Raw genomic sequence first — 17,809 nt, forward strand, 5'->3', positions numbered from 1 at the left:
GGGTAGAGGATCTTTAAGGATGACAATGCTTTCATGACACTATCCCGGGTGTATGTAAATATACCCTGACGCTTTTGGTGACTGGTTCTCGTTCTCCTCCTACCCATCTCTGTTGTTTTCACAGGAATTCTTGTTTTTTTCCTAGGTAGACGGGATATTAGTGGGAACAGTAGTGTAACTTAGAAGATACTCAACAAACTGAAAAACTGACTAATTTTATTGCCACCCACCCAAGTCTGCATCGCTCTCACCTGAAGACACGTAACTCCACATCACATGGTACAGAGTTTTTATGACAAATGACAATGCCATGTCAAGACTACTCCGTGTGGAATTTTTGATGACACTGGCGAGGATGATCACTGCTCGTCTGTTAATAGACTTACAGTCAGTTGCAGGACGATAAAGCGATTGACAGGTCATCCAGTCGGGCTGTGTTCTCGTTACAAGTATCAGGTCGCGTGGGGTGGGACCGTCACGGTTTAATTTCACACTAATTCAGGTTTAATGCGGTCACCGGCGTGTCCCCTCGGCTGACACTCGCAGATGGATGGGCATTTGATGTCTGTGATTTTCCAAACACCAACCTTTGCTCTAACGTGACATCCCCCGGCCTTCCCCCTGCACCCTCCCTCTTCCCCACGGATGAGGAGGGGGGAGGGTTAAGGAGGAAAGTGAGAGGGTGAAAGAGAAGGGAAGGTCGGATGAGTCAGTTGAAGACAGATTGTTATAAGGCTAAGCCTGCTATTTTCGGGGTTTTGGTTAAGGCTTGAAAAATGAAGGTCGTGAGTGAAAATCAAGGGTGTGCTTCGGGTAACATGCAATTAGAGGACAGAAGGGTGAACAGCGCTAACCACTTTCATGGCTTCTGGGGGTGGGCCCTGGACATTGCTGGTCGCCATTTCTTGAGGCGCCTTTAGTGGGAGGGAAGACAGGACCGCAGTTGTTGCCCTCTCTCGATCCTATTTGGTCTTTTCTTCCACGAGCCTCCTCTGCAGAATTTTAGATGAATCAATAAAATAATTAAATAAATATTTAAATAGTTACATAACTTCTTAAATAAATTAAAGAAATATTTTTAAAATAAACATTCATGTAAACAAATCTCAACATCAATAAAATGACATTTAAAGAGGCTATATATATATACACACAAATACATCTTTCTTAATGTTTTTTAGGAAATTATTGTCCCTGACGAGAGTAACATCGGAACAGCAGTTTAAATAAAAAGGCTATAAAAGAACACACAATGTCTAAATCCAATTCTTATTCTCCAGATGTAATCATTAGGTAAGTATTACAAATGTGGAGGCGTTTATAATGCCGCTCAAAATAGAACAAAGTGATGAGTTGGACATGAATTACAAAGGTAGACATCAATGGACTCTCCGAGATGGCAGCAAGTGTGGCCATCTGAGTGTGTCTCCTGAGTTGATTGTCCATCTGGATTGTGTGGTCTCCGCTCACTTGATTGAACATCTACATTGTGGCGGAGAAATAAGAGCAGGTTGTAGAAACTAGGAACTCTAAATGCGTCTGATGTCAAATTCCTGTCAGAGTCCGGTTGAGTCGTCGGCGAAAATTGCAGTTTGTCCATCCGAAGTTTGTCATTCATTGTCTCTATATCATTCTGTCCCCTCCTACCTTCTTCAATTTGTGGCTGTCTGTTGTGGACCGTTCCTCTCCCAGCTTACTACACTGACTATTATGGTGCTGCACATAACTGAAAAATAAAAATATATATTTGTAAACGTTCTTAGCGCCCATTAAAACATTTCAGTTTTCTCACTGTAATCGGCTATACTCGGCTGCCAACAAGCAGAGACTTCGGATGGGAGAGAAACAAAGATTGGAGAAAAAAATCGGTATAGTAAATCAAAAGCGCGGAGGAAGAAGAAATAGAAGGATGGACAAGTCAATGAACAAACACGATCTTTGAAAAGTAAAAAAAAAAATAAAAAAAACCCCAAAACATGGACTTGAACATAAAACAAAATTGAAATCGAAGAAGGAAGGAAGGCGGAGATAAAGAAGAGAACCGGCCAGACATTGTCGTTAAACGTGTGACGAAGCTTCCATCATCCTCGTTGCGCTCAGACGTGTACAACAGCAAACAGCCAGCCCTACTCCACCCTCCTACCCTGATAAAACCAATTCTGACTCTAAATCTGACACCGGAAGAGCGAATGATCGGCGTTAAAACAGCAACCGCCGCGAGTTCTTGTCCTCCTCCCCATTCCCCCCCTTACCCCGATGTCTTGTCGGAACGACATTGTGTATGTCGTGTTATGAGAAAATTCATATACCCGTCGTCTGTAAGAGGCAGGTACGGTCGTCTGCGATTAAACTATCCCTCAAGTGTTTGGCACAGCGCCGCAATTACGGGTAAGAGCTCCTCCTTTTTTTTTTTTTTTTTTTTTTTGAGTGATGTAGATTTTAAAAAGAACCTGACACGGGTGCTTCTAACCGCCGTGTAGCGTCCATTAAACTAGACGTTATGATTATGCCCTCGGCGGTGGGCAAGGATATCGCAACACATATCCTCTGTCAGGTTAGGGTGATAAAAGGTTGGCGAGGACCGCCAAGGTACCGTATCCCCAGTTTTTACTTTGGGGAGACGAAGCTTTGTGGCTGACAAACTGCCTTCTTGTGTCCTGTGACAGAGATTGAAGACTGGGTAGAAAGAAGGAAACCCGTCTGTTATTAAAGCTGAAGGCAAAACTACCCGTACTTTTGTTGACTGCGGCCACAAAGACTGGCAGGACCGTATCACTTCACAGACAAACACACACACGGTTCCTTCCTTTGGAAGAGTGAAAAGAAAGCACCTGCTCTATGGTCAGTCATTATCTCCATGCAATGCCACTGTAAGAAAGAAAAGGTATTTAAAAAAATAAAATAAAGGATGAAGAAAATTAACAAGCGAACACGTGTATGCAAATGAATGCAGATGTGTGTGTGTGTGAAAGGTAGTTTGTATATGTTGGTGCATTTCAAGAGACAAGTATCAGGCAGGTAGACAAAGAATTCAATGACACAAAGTCGGTCAGGTAAATTCGAATTATTTTAAATGTTTAATTACTATCAACAAACATTTTGTTTACGAATGATCATGATGATGATCGTATGAGCAACGAGAACATACGCATTCATTCATTCGAACCACATGCTAATAATGCACAGTCACACTGCTGCAATTAAAAGAAAAAAAAATTGTTATGAAAGTGCGACATTGTGCGAGCAAGATTCCTGAGCAACATTGAGAGAAGGTATAACGATCTGTTCTCTGACATACGCTTGATGACAGGCTTTGATTGACGAGCAGGTAAAGGACTCAGAACTCTAATAAGGGCGTGGTTGCCAGGGCGCTGCTCTTTGTGGCTCCAACCCAGGGTTCACCCGTGTGTGCACACAGTTCAATTTATTTCTCAGAGGATTTTTTTTTTCTTTTACTCTATTTATTTTTGTCTTTCTTTCGTTTAACTGTATTGTACCGTACAGCAGTCGTAACTCACTCGCTGACAAATAAATTTATGGCTTTGGGAATGTGAAGCTGTAGGTCTGAAAACAAAGGCAAACGGTTCCAGAAGCGTGTGCACGTTTTTCGTTACGCATTTGTCACACAGAAGCCAAGATATGTCGTTAGGCAGATGAATAAATTGTTGGAGGACTGAACCTGACAGACAGACAGACAGACAGACAGACAGACAGACAGACAGACAGACAGACAGACAGACAGACAGACGCGTGGATGAATGGACTGACAAACAAACTCAGGGATGGGTGGACGGCTGGATGGTCAGCCAAAGGAAACAAGAAAGGACTGGCGGTTCTCAGACGCAGCTTAGCGTGAAGATGAAGCCGAAAGAGAAGAGCGACGAAGCCTGCACATTAGCTCCTCGTCTCCTGGGACTCTTTGACGCGGGACCATCACCAAGATCCCACCGCCTGCCTGGTGTCGCAGCCCTCACCCACGGGCGTGAGGAGACCACCGCGGCACTTCCCCACGACCGAGCGAAGTGATGGAGGGCGGTAAAGGCAGGGAGGGGCAGGCAGAGGTCCGTGCGGGCGTTTATGGCAGGTATTAAAAATTTATGTCGTATCCTTTCGCTGTTGGGTGACTGGAAAATTTAATACCTAAATAAAAAAATTGGCTGTCTCACATGTTCCAAAAAAATTCTAGAAAATGGTTTCGGCATTTTGATTATTGGACTAATCAGGAAGAGGTGTGCGTGGACAGCTGGGTAGAAGGATGAAGGGTAGGAAAAGAAGTAAGGAAGGAAATGACTTTGACGAGAGTCGAGAAAAGGATGCACTAAAAGGAGAGAGAAATGCTTACTTGCTTGATTGATGGACTGACTCGGCGCCTTCGGTTATTTTTTCTGTCTGTGAGGCTAAGTGTCAGTATTTGTCCTGCAGGAGAGAGCGTTGTCACAAAGCCGTCGGTGAACACTACTCTCCACATATTTCAGCCACCGCCGCTTCCACTGACGCACAAGCCACTTATATGACATAGACATAGTGAGAGTAAGAACCTCTTCACAGCATCAGTGTAAATGCTGCCAGCACTCTTTCTGCCGACATTCATTCCCTGCAAACTCTCCAACTCACTCCTGTGATTGGCTGTGAGCACGTGCATGTGTGTGTGGATGAGTGTATGTGTTGATAAAATGTAAGTGGTTTGGTATATGAGTGAGAATTATGTACCTAAAGAAGAAAGTCCTCCAGACATGGAATAATCAGATGAGTATGAAAGAAAATCATAGGAAAGGTCAAGACAATCGAAAGTGGGCAGACAGACAGACAACAAACACCTGGAGTAATTTTCGGACAGAATTCTTAACAATAATATTCATTTCCCCCCTTTTCGGTGCTCTGTCTTTTGAAAGCCTTGATCACTCTTTTTGATACTTGAGCCAGAACTCTAAACCTTGCAGCATGGTGGTTACAGCATCCATGACAAGCAAGAATCTGCTGGATCGTCTGCTTCTGGCCTGTCCACACAATTATCTGTGAGGTGGGTGCGGCTACAAAAGGTAGTACACTACTAACGCCAAGACTGAAGATGATGACGAGGAGCGAACTACTTTCTTCTGTAGCTTTCTTACATCCAACATCGATGTCTGGCGGAGGCTGGCGGCTGCAGTCGCAGTCTGGAACCTGAGAGGCCGGGCACACAGCGCCATCGATCACCTCGCCACAGCCGCACAGCGCGCGCTCGCACACGACCCCACCCCTCCCAGCCTCCCCATCCCCATCCTCCGCACGTGCGGCACGAAGCAAGGGCCACGCGGAGGCGGGGTGGACGAAAGGGGAGGGGGTTTCTGATTGGTTTAGCTCCAGCCTCCCTGGCGTCAGCCGCTCGCAGCACCCCCTACCCTCCGGCCACGCCCATCCGGATCGCATGTCATTCAATTAATCGAACGCCCAGCTCCGTGATCTTCGGGATCTGCCCAGCCCCGCGTCTGGCTCTCCTCAGCAGTCGGGGGGATGTTGGGAGAGGGATGTGGAGGGTAAGGGGGGACACTGCACACAACAGCTCGGGCCCTGAGGTCTCCAACATTTTGAGAGGCGCTCCTCGTGATCAAAGTTTGAACCTCTTGTAAAGCTGACAGCGGTTAGACAAAACTTTATCTGAAAAGCAATGTCGGCGACTGGGGTAAGCCCGCTGGCACAACGCTGACACCAGCCCCTGGACACCCGAGATGTGCAATCCCTCGGTATTAAAATGGTTGCTTCTGTTTCCAGTGTTGTAGTTGGCATTAGCGCACATCTCTGTTGTCGGGTATGTTCTGGCATTGCATACAGGAGCTTTCTTCTTACCATTCTTTGTTTTCGCATTACAAAGCGAGTTTCTATGATTAACAGTCCGAGCTTTTGTGAGTATAGGTAGCATTTCAACAAGAGTTGTACATTCTTTATTTTATCTGACTGATGAACGCCTTCCCATCACCGACCAGACCTGGGAAACAACCTGCATGATAAGGAACGTGAGTTAAGGGTAAATAACAGTTACTGACCTTTGTTTTATTACAAAGGTGACCTGACTATTGTTCACTGTAGTTTACATGAAATAAGATTAAAGGTCATTTAAAAAAAGCCCGACCCTCTCGCTAACTGGTTGTTAAAATAATAATAAGAACAGATGAAAGTAATTCTTTCTCCACTCTGCAAACAAATGAAGGCTGCAGTGAAGAAACAGGTGGGAAGCAACTAAAGTACACAATGGTCAACCTGTTAATAAGTCCTGATCTCTTGAAGCCAGTCAATACTATATTTGCAAGGTAGTCAATGGTAGGTACTTAATGGTAAATGGACCCTCCTCCCTTCTAACGAATACAACATGAATTATCGAAGTAGACAGAGTCGTCCTGTTAGTAAGGAATACAAGGCAATTCATAAAGTATACAATAGCTGGCCTGTTAGTAAGCCAATGCCGCTCTTCAAAGGAATACAAAATGTTTCGGGGCACAAATCAGCTTATCGCCGAGTCTTCATTCACGGCAACGTCTTGGTGATGGTCGCGCTCCTGGTGGAGACATCTGATGGTGGTGGTTGCAGAGAAAGAGGAACATTGACGTCCCCAAAGGAGGGTCCGGATAATTGGCTTGCATTATTCACAGGGCGGTCCCCTGTCTGTCTGGCATCCCATCAGGTCCCTGGTCTTAGGACCCTGTTCCAGTCCATGTTTTGGAAGAGGCTAGCGACAGGGCGTTGTAATGAGATTGTCGGGCTAAAGAATCGTCGTCTTCTCCATTGCTTGCGTGTCTTCTCGAGCGGTTATGTGATTGTGTTTGTTAGTGAGTCAATGGACGAGCCTTTGTCTGTCTGTCTTCCTCGCTCACGTGCCCACAGGTTTAAATGGAAGTCATATTGTACTCACAATGTTTGTGCTCTTCTGTCTATTCTAGCTTATCTGCAAACATTCTATTGTTCTTATTTGTTTTCCACGAAAGGATATTGGAGTTTAGTAGACAAATTTGACAATGTGGTGTTGTGGACCGGCTGCTTGAATCTTGGTTCGGTAATTCTGATCTGATGCATCCACAAAATAATTTCGTGCACTGTGTTCTTCTATGTGCTTATTATACCGAGAACAGGGGTCTAGCTGGCAAAGATTGAATTGCAGCTACGAATATAAACTGTTCAGCCCTGACTGTATTTTAGTGCTTTCTTTCAGTCTGTCCTTCTCTCCTGCATGTCGGTCACTTCTGTGTCCAGACCTGAACCCTACCGACACAAGGTAATGACTCCGATATTTGCTCATAACTCTGTCCGACCACCTTTCACAGCTCCACCGGCCTCGAAATAATATTTTCCTAACTCAAGAAGCCGACACAATGTTCATAAATCTAGCAATTCACAACAATACTTTCAATAAATCTACCAGCCCGGTGCAATATTCTTCACAAGGCCTCCAGCATGTTACGAAGGCAATTCACGCCTGTGGCGATACAACGCGAGATTTATCTTTCTTCTATCATTCCACGTTTTCCCTGACGGCATCCGCCCCAAAAATAACTGTAGAACTTCACCGAAATCATAAAACATCCATAGTTTGCCATGTCTGAAAGTGTAATGTAGCACCTTCCTTTGTCAGACCTGTTGGCTGTGTTTCTGCGATATTCGCACTGGAGCTGAATAGTCGGGTATCGAGTCACCCGAGTGAAAGCGCGTGTGTGTGCGTGCAGTCTGCCTTGCGTGCGCCTTGCATGCGATGTAGAGAGGTGTCACATTACCGTTGCGTTGGTCACTATATTTTCACAGCTGTCTCTGTCTCTCAGTGACGATTTATTATTTAAAATCTGTCTCAACCGCCAGACGTCAAGGAGATGCAGACGAGTGCATGTTGTCGAGTGTCCACGTTGCCTTGCTGCTTCTCCTTTTTTTTTTTAATTCGCAAGAGGTGGTTGCAATGACAACCACGATGAGAACATGCTTCCACAACTATCTATCTTGTCTCCGGTTTCTAACTTTGACTGCATCATAAAGTAGAAGACCTTAGTCTATAGTCTTACTGTCAAAGTGCTTTTAAGGAAGGAGTTTTCTGTTGCTGGCTCGGCACACTTTAGTTGCAATGATATTACTATGCGTTTTTTTCTGTTCTTGTTTATTGGTTGCTGGATTTGTTTATTTATTTTGTTTTTTGTTTTTTTTTCGGTCAGTTTAGTGTGAAGTGTCTTACAAAAGAAGTCAAACATTCTCGAATTTTTTCGCTTAGCCCAAAACCCTTCACCGGAAAACAAGGTCTCTTTAAATCAGTCAGAATGTTTCAAGCTCACTTGTTTCGTGTTCTTGTACTACATCAGATGAGACAACAAAGACACGAATTCTCATTTATTATAAATAAATCATGGTTCTGTAAAGGTATCTCTAGTCTTGCTTTTACTGAGTTTTTCTTTCCATCCTGCCACACGCTAAACCATCGGTTGAGCTTTCATGGCAGTAAGAGACCAGACTGGAAACATGAGGAACAAGCGTAAAGAAACAGGCGACAATCGACAGGAGGTAGGAGTTGGGCGACAGGGCAAAGGTTATTCTACCTGATGGACTGTACGTACACCGGGCACCAAGAAGGAACATGACGAGAATGTCACGTGATCACATTGTTCTTTCGCTGTTCCAGTTGTCATCGTCCTAATCATATCAGAGGAAGCACTGCAGCTTCTCGATATCAAGTGATAACACATGAGGTCTTTCTGTCTCTTTCTTTCAGGACAGTCACTGTTCTCAAGGGGGACAAATCTGTTCTTCTGTCAGCGCATCAAAGTACCTCGCCTATCCCCAAACGCTTCCTATCAATGAATCATAATCATAATAATCACAATAATCATCATAATAATATAGCTTGTGTAGAGCAATATCCGACCAACAGGCAAGCTTTTTGAACTGAACAATCTACACAGCATCCACGAAACAGTCGCAATGATTCCAGAAAATGGTGATCACTGCGGGTTTATCGGTGAACATTCTTTCAAAAAAGGTTTACTCAGTCCTCTGATTTCTTTTATTTTTTCCTCCATGAAGTATCAATAGACACGAGTAAAAGAGAGAAGCGTGTCATTCAGCTGCAACAGGAAATCTGTTTGCTGCTGAAGTTGCGTTGGTCTCTGAAATTGTTGTTAGGCTACAAAACCAATGGAATATAGTTAAATAAAAACTTGATCACATCATTTGAACAGAGATATCGAATATTTTCGTAGATTGGGCCGAAAATGTTTTCTTGTGCGTTGATTTGTATATTCTACTTTAGTTTAATATTATGTTTGAGTCCTCTCATGTGGAAAGTCTGTGACATTAAAGATGTCACGTGCTACCTAACTGACAATTTTTAATTTTAGCAATCATTAAATAATTCAAACTAATGAAAATTTATTCTCCATTGCACGTAAAGCTTGCGCTCTTTTTCTTACCAGTCAGTAGAATAAATACAAGTTACTTTATTGAATATTTTAATATTTCTATGTAATTGTTTTGTTAGAGAACCCAACGAGGTAAATATTGTAGATGTTGCATGTGAGGTTTTGGTCGTAAAAATGTTTTTATTAGACGGCAATTTATTACTGTGAAAGAGTGATTTTCTCATTATCGTTAGATTGCCCTTTGCCTACACAGTTGTCTCAGAATCCTCTTTTCATAACACCGAGACTTTTGATTAACTGTTTTTTAAGCATCTGTGTTGCGGCCTTTGGCAGAAAGATTTCTGTTGCACTCACCACCGACCATTTAAATCTCCATCAATAGGAAAGCAGACCATCAACAACAAGGACTGACTTCTCAATAGCCCTTTCCAAGCAGACATCTATCTTGTGTGACACTTCTCTGCTAATGAAGCAAGGACTAAGGACCATCTGAAATGGGACAAATATTTACTTAATTTTCGCAGGAAATTGTCGACGCATGCGTGGACCGACGACAAAGAAAAAGACGGAGCCATGGACGGTCTCCGTGAGGAAGGACTAACAGCTGATGGTGAGAGATCACCCGGGATGGACATGGGCGTAAGATTTTTATATTTTTCTTTGCAACAATGTTCTTAAAGCTGTAGTAAAGTGCATTTTTTCCAAATGACATGATTGAGCTCTGTATCAAACACTATTTCCTGAAACAGGAGTCAGTATGACTTCTCTGTCCTCAAGGCACATGCCTACAAACATCACAATTCATAGAGGAAATAAACAGATACAACTCAAATATACATGTAGACGTGTATTCTCTCAAGGCAACAGCCAACTGGCATTAAATAGTAAAGAGGTTTATCAGTGAACAATGTTCACTGGATATTTGAGATGTCGTACATTCGACTTTATTCTGATACATTTGACTGATGATGTAGGATTTAATTTTGAGAATTGTGAAGTGTTATTCATATTTTGAAAAACAGTATTTAATACTGAGCATAACAAATGTCATTTAGCAAAATACACCCCTATATCTTTCAGTGAGGGGCAAGCACCATGGTGGTGACAGATGCAGGTTAGTGGATTGGACTGGACTGTGCTGGGTGTTAGCGTGGAATGAAAATAAATTTTACACTTTGCAGCCAGAAAATGTAAAGTGGGAAAAAAGAAGAAACTAAGGGAAGAGATGGAGACAGAGGAGGAGAAACTAGAGTAGATTGCTTTTATGCATAGAAGCTTCATCAAGAAGGGCTGTAATACTGACAGCATGGCTCCTATAATGGCCATAAGATAAACAGCTTTGACATCTTGGTAATGTCGACATCCCTTGGTCATCGTCGGGTCGCTGTAAATGTCGTTTGGTTTGTTGTTATCGTCTACATCAAAATTAACAGAAGGCAAACGCAGCTCTGCGAGCTAGCTCCAAACATAGCTGCTAAATACAATATGACCCTACGACTAGATGGAAGGTAACTTTGTCTACAAGTCCACAAGATTAGTGGAGGAGACTTTGTCCAAGAGTTAGGTAGAAGGAACATCAAGGCCTGGGAGCCTGACCCAGACCATCTGAGGTCTGAAAGGTGGCGCCGGCTGTTATTGCCCAGCAAACCCATTGCCCAGCTACTCTTGCTTTCTGTATCCAGAGAGCTGTAGTGGATACCCTCTCCCCCAAAATATCAAAATAGAATAATAAGAGGAGGGTGGGACTTCTTTAACATTACACAGATATCCTATTATTCTTCATGTTGGTTTTTTGAATTCAGATATTTTCTATCATGGCGCCAGAGACTGTTGCCAAATAGTCCATGTTACACGTTTAACAGATGACTTAATGTCGGTCTGGAATGTGTCACTCTTATTTTAAATTTCAAACATCCTGGTTGATTTTTCCATCTGGAAAACATTGGGATACCAGTGCAAAACTATCGCAAAGTTCATGAATAAGTCAATATAGTAAAAGGATTTAATTGAAAAGAAATGAAAACTAAGTAGCTTGGTTCCAGACGATGCATACGAGATAATTATAGCGAGACTGGTTCTGTTAGAGGAGAGTTGGTAGTGGTGGCAATGGTGACATACGGTCCTGTGTTTTGGGGAACCACACGACTCTACTTCTGTGAGCTTAGCCAAGTAGTTTTTTTCAAGAAAACAGAGAGATTAGTAAGAAGTCGTATGTACTATTGCTTTTATTTCTGGAAGAATGGATAATTCAAAATAATTAGTTTGTTTGTTGTCCTGTGGTAATGGGAAATCTGCCAAGAAGTGAGATTATTCTTCAAACCTCCTGTTACATTGGCACAAAGTGGATCGCCAGAAAGGTTAGTCTGAAGTATATATCATAAAAATATGAATACATACAATTGATGATAGCTATGTTAAAAATTGCAAAATTTGAAAAATAAGCGTTGGAGACATTCTTTGTAGTCCAGTGGATATGGTGACCTTTCCCTTCCATCTGACAAACCTTCAAGAAGCACTTTCTCGAGTTACTAACGCCGCTCAAAGTCATTTAAAGTCTTTTAACAAATCTTCCCAGACAAAACAAAACTTGTAATCATAACAATATTCATCTCACAAAGAAATAAAAGTAAAAAGGACAAATTGTGGTGATTGTGATTGTCCATGGGCATGCAAGACCCCCTGTAGGATTCGAGTCACCAGTACTAGAGATTCTGGCAAAATGTCCAATGGCTACGCAAGACCTCAAGCAGAGATCATCAGGCCACCAGTCATGTGATCGTCTTGTTCAGGACACGTCTTGCCCCTCGCCAGCGACCTCTTCCATTGGTGGGACCACGTTTGGTTTGACAAGACCAAGGGATTAACTCTTCGAGCTCCCTTATAATGTATTCACAGATGCGTCTGATTTGCTTCAAATGTCACAGTTACAGGTACATTTCCATCACACTTTGTAATTTTGTAGAGCGCCGCTTCACTTCTGAACTGGTTTTGTTTGGGTGCGCCATCATTAGGATCAGAAAGAGAGATTCCCCATGGCAACCCATGTCTAAGGTCTCAGGAAGCCCTAGCAACAACATTTCAGTGACATGCACTTAACTGTTGTGTTACCGTGCACGTCACGTGATTTTTAACAATGTTTTGTACACTGGTAATAAAAACTACAACTTTCAGTATAAAATCTAGCGAAACTGCTGGTTATACTTTTTGAAACGTCCCCAGAACGGAATTTCTTCTAGAATTGTTTAACAATCTGCTGAAAATAACGAAAACTGTCATACCCTTAATTAAAATTTATATTTTGTTTATAGATTTATAATAAACAGCTTCTAGAATATCATAAATTGATGTTATGAATATTTACTTGATGCTGTTTCCATAGGGGGAAATTTCACTGGTACATTTTAGTTCTTTTTGTCCAACACTGATTATATCCTGGAAAATATTATTGGAAACAAGTTTTAGGTATTTTATGTATTCTTTCGTATTGTGAGTGGAACTTTGGAGAAATACTACCGGCAATAGTGTTAACAAAAGACAAAAAGTTTTTGCCTCAGACAAAATTACAGCCGGTTATGAACCCGTTCAACTAAAAGGAAAATTGTTATTAGAAAATATTTATGTGACAAACGATTACATGCTTTTTCAGCAGAAACATGTGTAAAATTCAGTTTGCAAGCTTTTGTCTCATAAACGAACCAGAATCACTCCCCTACCTTACTGAACTACAACCACTAGAAGGTTTGATGTGAAGTATGGAAAACCCTCCTTCACGAATCAAAGGAGGGTGATCACATCAGATCCAAAGTGCAAAGAAGGACCTGCTGGTGACTTTGCCAGACTAAGGTCTCCGATGTCCTCAATGGCAGTTAGCTGGTTGGTCCTTTGCAGTTGAACTCCGCCCTCGGAACAGCGACCTCTGGCGTCACAGTAACTGCGAGCAGGAACTTTGCAAGATAAAATAACCTTAATTGGACTGCTTCAACAGTTCAATTTCCTGAAAGACGAATATCAATTTCCGCCTCCACGAGAAACTATACAGAAGTTGGGTCCAAATCTTTGACATCTACATCCTGTTGTTTTACACTTCATTTCATTAGGACCCGATCTCACGAAGTCTGGCTCTCAATTGTCGGCCAAATTTAGTCCGCCGGATCCTATCATAAACAAAACTTTAATTTTAAAACAGATATTCATTTTGCATATCTTCACTACAGCATGTCCTCTTTTGTTTGTGATGGGTCTTCTTCCATTTTATTTTAAAATGTGTTTCGTGAAATATTTGTGCTTGCGTGCATATATTCCAAAGTTAATGTGTTAATGCTTGCGTTTTTATGTATTTATTTATGTATCTATTTAAAAGGCACAAAAATTTGTAGGTAATAGTATATAACCAGAGAAAGAGGGGCGAATATGAGGGCAACTTGTAATGTAGTGTACGCACTCTTACTCTCTGTCTCACCTCTCTCTGTCTCACTCGCTCGCTCTCTTACACGCAGAAAATTGGCTGGCTTTATTTCTACTTTTTCCCCTAAATTTCGGCTCCCAAACTTTATCTGATTTCGTCAGTATCGACGAACCTGCTTGGAAGGTCGAGCTTAAAAGAAGCCGTGTCGGATAAAATCTCGTTTCGTTCCCCTGAACGCTTCGCGAATTCACCCCAGTGCAACGCCATCTCGCGGCTGTCAAGGGCAATAATCCTCACCGTTTTTATTCTCCCCTCCCCCGTCCTACCACTGTTCCTTCCTTCACCCAGCAGCTCGGTGCATTCATTGAAAACCGCAACCTACAGGATCAACATGGCCGCCTCAGTTTAGAGATGTATGCCCCATTCTCCTTGTCTTACCTACCTGCACTTTTTTCGGCTCAAGTTTTTTTTCTTTCTTTTCTTTCTTTTTTTTTAAGCAGACACCATAACTTTTCTCTAAAGAGATAAGAACCAACAGGTTCATTGACATGAAACGTCAGCAGCGAACTGTATTCTTTCCCCACAACATGCACAAACATGCGCGCGCACACACATACAAAAGCTTACTCATTCATACTCTCCGTCTCTTTCACACAGACACTCTTCTTTCTCAAAAGCTCACCGTAATGACTGTTGGCTATTTTGATGAACACAACAAATTATTATATAGATATGAGTAAAGGACACTGACTTGGAGATGTAACAAAATTGTTTAAGATTTATTGCTTATACATACTGAACAGTGAATACCATGTAAAATATTCTGAATGACATTTTAATATTCAGTAATAGAAGGTCAATGAAAAAAAAAGTGAGAGATTCTGGAACTCGATATACCATTCCAAAATTCCAGACATTGTCTGCCTGCTTGGACTAGTTGATTATTGTTTTCCTCCCTATCTGTCGACACGACTGTAGTTAGAATTTTCCTCCTCTTCTGTTTTTTGTACGTTGTCTTCTTTGTGGATGTTTGTCTTCCTGTCCACCTGTACACCTTATAGATATTCCTTTTCTGTTTCTCTCACTCACATGTACATCACATGTAAATCAAAGATTTAGTCAAGATAAGGTGATAGTATTTAGTCTTTGTATCTCGTGTTTCTTTGGTCTTCTTTCTGTATCGCTTTGTTACTAAATTAATCTGAGTCTTTCTTGCTGAAAGCATCGGCCTATCATCCAGTATCACAGCCATCGCAAGGTCGGGAAAGTTCATCCAGTACCTGCAGATTCATGTGCATCAGAAAGTTCATCTAGTACCTGCAGATTTACACGCATCGTGATTTCCTGATGAATGTCACCGCAGTTTTAAAAAAGATAAAAAAGTGTAAGATGGTGCTGGAGGTGATCAAGCGGCAAAGAACTTTCGTGAAGCGAATCGTCATGGGAACAATTAACCTTCAGCACTGCACTCTGTCCCAATGTCTGTTGCGGCACCGATCGCTTTGAACTGCACTCATCCATCATCTATCAGTATGAACTTCTCAACAGATGGGTGAGGACGATTTTCACGACGGGAGCAATGATAAACCTCGTGACTTTTATGATAAGAAACTGTCATTATCATTATTGCAACCATCCTCATCACTATTTTCATTGTTATCATCATTCTCGAGTTGTCGTAAGTGGAAACTTGTTTCGTGGTCCTCGCTACTTGTTGCTGTCAAATCATCTCCCTTTGTTTCACTTTGTTTTGCTTTGTTTTGCTTTGTTTTGATTTGTTTTGCTTTGTTTTGGTTTGTTCTTTCTCGCTCTGTTTTGCTTTGCTTTGTTTCGCTTTGTTTCGCTTTGTTTTGCTTGTTTTGTTTAGCTTTGTTTTGCTTTTTTTTTCTACAGAACAACGTACGCATGAATTACTTGTTACTGTAGGATGAAAAATAATCTCCAGTCCCGTGCACCGTCTTGTTAGAGACAAGGGGAGGCAACTGGCAACTGTAGCAGCTAGGGGAAGCCACTGCCGACAGCTCACTGACTACAAGACCCCTTTGATGCGAGTAGTAAGAACAACACTCATCTTTAACGCCTTAACCGCCAGTCCCAAGATACACAACATCTTTAACCTCTTAACCACCAACACCATGTACACGCATGCGCGGAATGTGCCAGGGCGCTCAAGCCTCTGTCTCAGCGACTGGAACCCAGGGGTTCTGCTTCGGCAGCTCCTGCCAGACGATTCTGTGTCATAAGTGGAATTATGCCGGCAATATTTTCTCATTATCAGCGGCACGTAGATGCATTCTCTCCCCTTTGCTCGCCAGCCTTTATTCTTTTTGTAAGCGCAGTAAGCAGTGCTTAGTATGTATGTAAACAAGAGATAAAAATATTTTTGACTTTTTGATTGATCTACCAATAAACGTAGTGACATATGTCTTGTTCTAGTTGGGAGAGAAAGAAAAGTTTTTGTTTATACCTTTCTTCTCTCCACTTCATTTTCGATGCAACTGGTCTAACCCTTTTCGTCGTTCAACTGCCTGACCGTTTCTGAGGTTTATCTAATCACATTGCCCTATTCGAAAAGACTAATAGAAAACCCGACTTAGCGCCCAGCATTTTTGAAGGATTGGCGCATAAAATGGTGCCACACAAACAGCCGATCACTTCCAGCAAATTTAAGCCCTCACGCCTGCACGGATCCTCCAATCACAAATCTTCCATTTTGTGAGCTTCCTCCGGTATGCGTTCCCTCTGTTCTTCCCCTCGAGGCGGTGCCCTTCCTTTGTGCGGGAGAAGAAAATGATCACTTTCATGCCAACCCTCACTCCTGAAAGATCAGGTATTTCCTGCCACCTCAGCGGACGAACAAAATGATGCGATTTTTCGCTTGACCATCTCAGGTACCTCGTTACCTGCGCGACTGAGTTACCTGTCCTTGATTAAGGTTATTAGCGGCGGTGGCGGAGTGCCTGCAGGTTAAAGGAGCAAGGGCGATAATTGGATGGAGTCCGATTTTCCTGCTGAGTACGTTGCTCATTTGGAAGGCCGGAGGAGGAAATGTTAAATGCACGTCTTTTACTTCCGGTTCAACGATCGACGCTGACGCTCATTAAGCGATTGAAAGGAGAGGTTTATATCTGCCAGCGAGAAGTCAGGAATCTATTTTGTGGGCGCGCGGCGCAGGCAGCTAACTATGATGAATTTGTTTCTGTCGGAGCGCCGCTTAGCGGCACGGGAAGAGGTTGGGGTACGTCAAATCATCTTCAAGACAAACCGTCCAGGGTCTCTTTCTCCCCCTTCCTTCCATCCCTCCCTTCTTCACCCAGATCTTCTTCGCGCCCATTATGTCCTGAACCTTCCAGTCTGCATCCAGCTGCAGCGGCATCTGCGGAGTTTTTTGAGCTGAGAAGCTGGCAGGCTATCGTGCTTTCGTCATCAATTAAAGCGTGGATAACTGATTCTGTTTACACATGGTGTGGTGGTGAAATTACAGAGAGAACCTCGCTTGATAGAAGATCCGAGTTATGGGCCCTAATTCGTTAGCAGCCCATAATGGAAGACTTCAAAATCAAAACATCGTTCCTTCACTTTTTCTTTTCTTCTTTTCTTGCTTCATTTCTTACGTCAGTCATTCTTTCAATCAGTCTGTCTTAAGGAAGTAATCAACTAATGAACTAAGACCAAATTATACAGCACACAGATGTACAGCATCAGTCTGTCAGAGTTACCTGTCGTGCTACAAAGTGATGATTTATTATTATTTCATCGATGTCATGAAACACGAATTTTCTCGAAATTGCACGCAGAAAATAACTATGCTGTGTTAAAATGTCGGACAGGAAAGCGTGTATTTCTTATACAGACAAATAATGATGTTCATTAACATACTCATCGCCGACGAGAAAAGCCAAAGCGTGCAAATTATAAAGCACGAAACAAATACACTCTGTGATTCTCTCTCCTTAACGCCAGAGACAGTCAAACAGACAGACACAGACAGGCCCCAGGAGAATGTAGGAGAATGCAGGAGAACGCAGGAGCGGAAATG

General features: G+C 42.4%; 1 long non-coding RNA gene across 2 annotated transcripts in view; it reads left to right on the forward strand.

Moving 5' to 3' along the window:
• Positions 1-10,769, forward strand: part of LOC112570666 — an 87,376-nt gene extending 76,607 nt beyond the window's left edge. The window contains exons 1-3 of one of the 2 annotated variants that reach the window (XR_003100677.1): positions 3,283-4,084; positions 9,890-10,004; positions 10,446-10,769. This is a non-coding gene — a long non-coding RNA (uncharacterized LOC112570666). Of the gene's footprint in view, positions 1-3,282; positions 4,085-9,889; positions 10,005-10,445 lie in introns of those variants that run through there. The other variant, XR_003100678.1, reaches the window with a different exon arrangement.
• The last annotated feature ends 7,040 nt before the right edge of the window (positions 10,770-17,809 follow it).

The sequence above is a fragment of the Pomacea canaliculata genome, linkage group LG8 (assembly GCF_003073045.1).
Source record: "Pomacea canaliculata isolate SZHN2017 linkage group LG8, ASM307304v1, whole genome shotgun sequence".
In the NCBI taxonomy this organism is placed as follows: domain Eukaryota; kingdom Metazoa; phylum Mollusca; class Gastropoda; order Architaenioglossa; family Ampullariidae; genus Pomacea; species Pomacea canaliculata.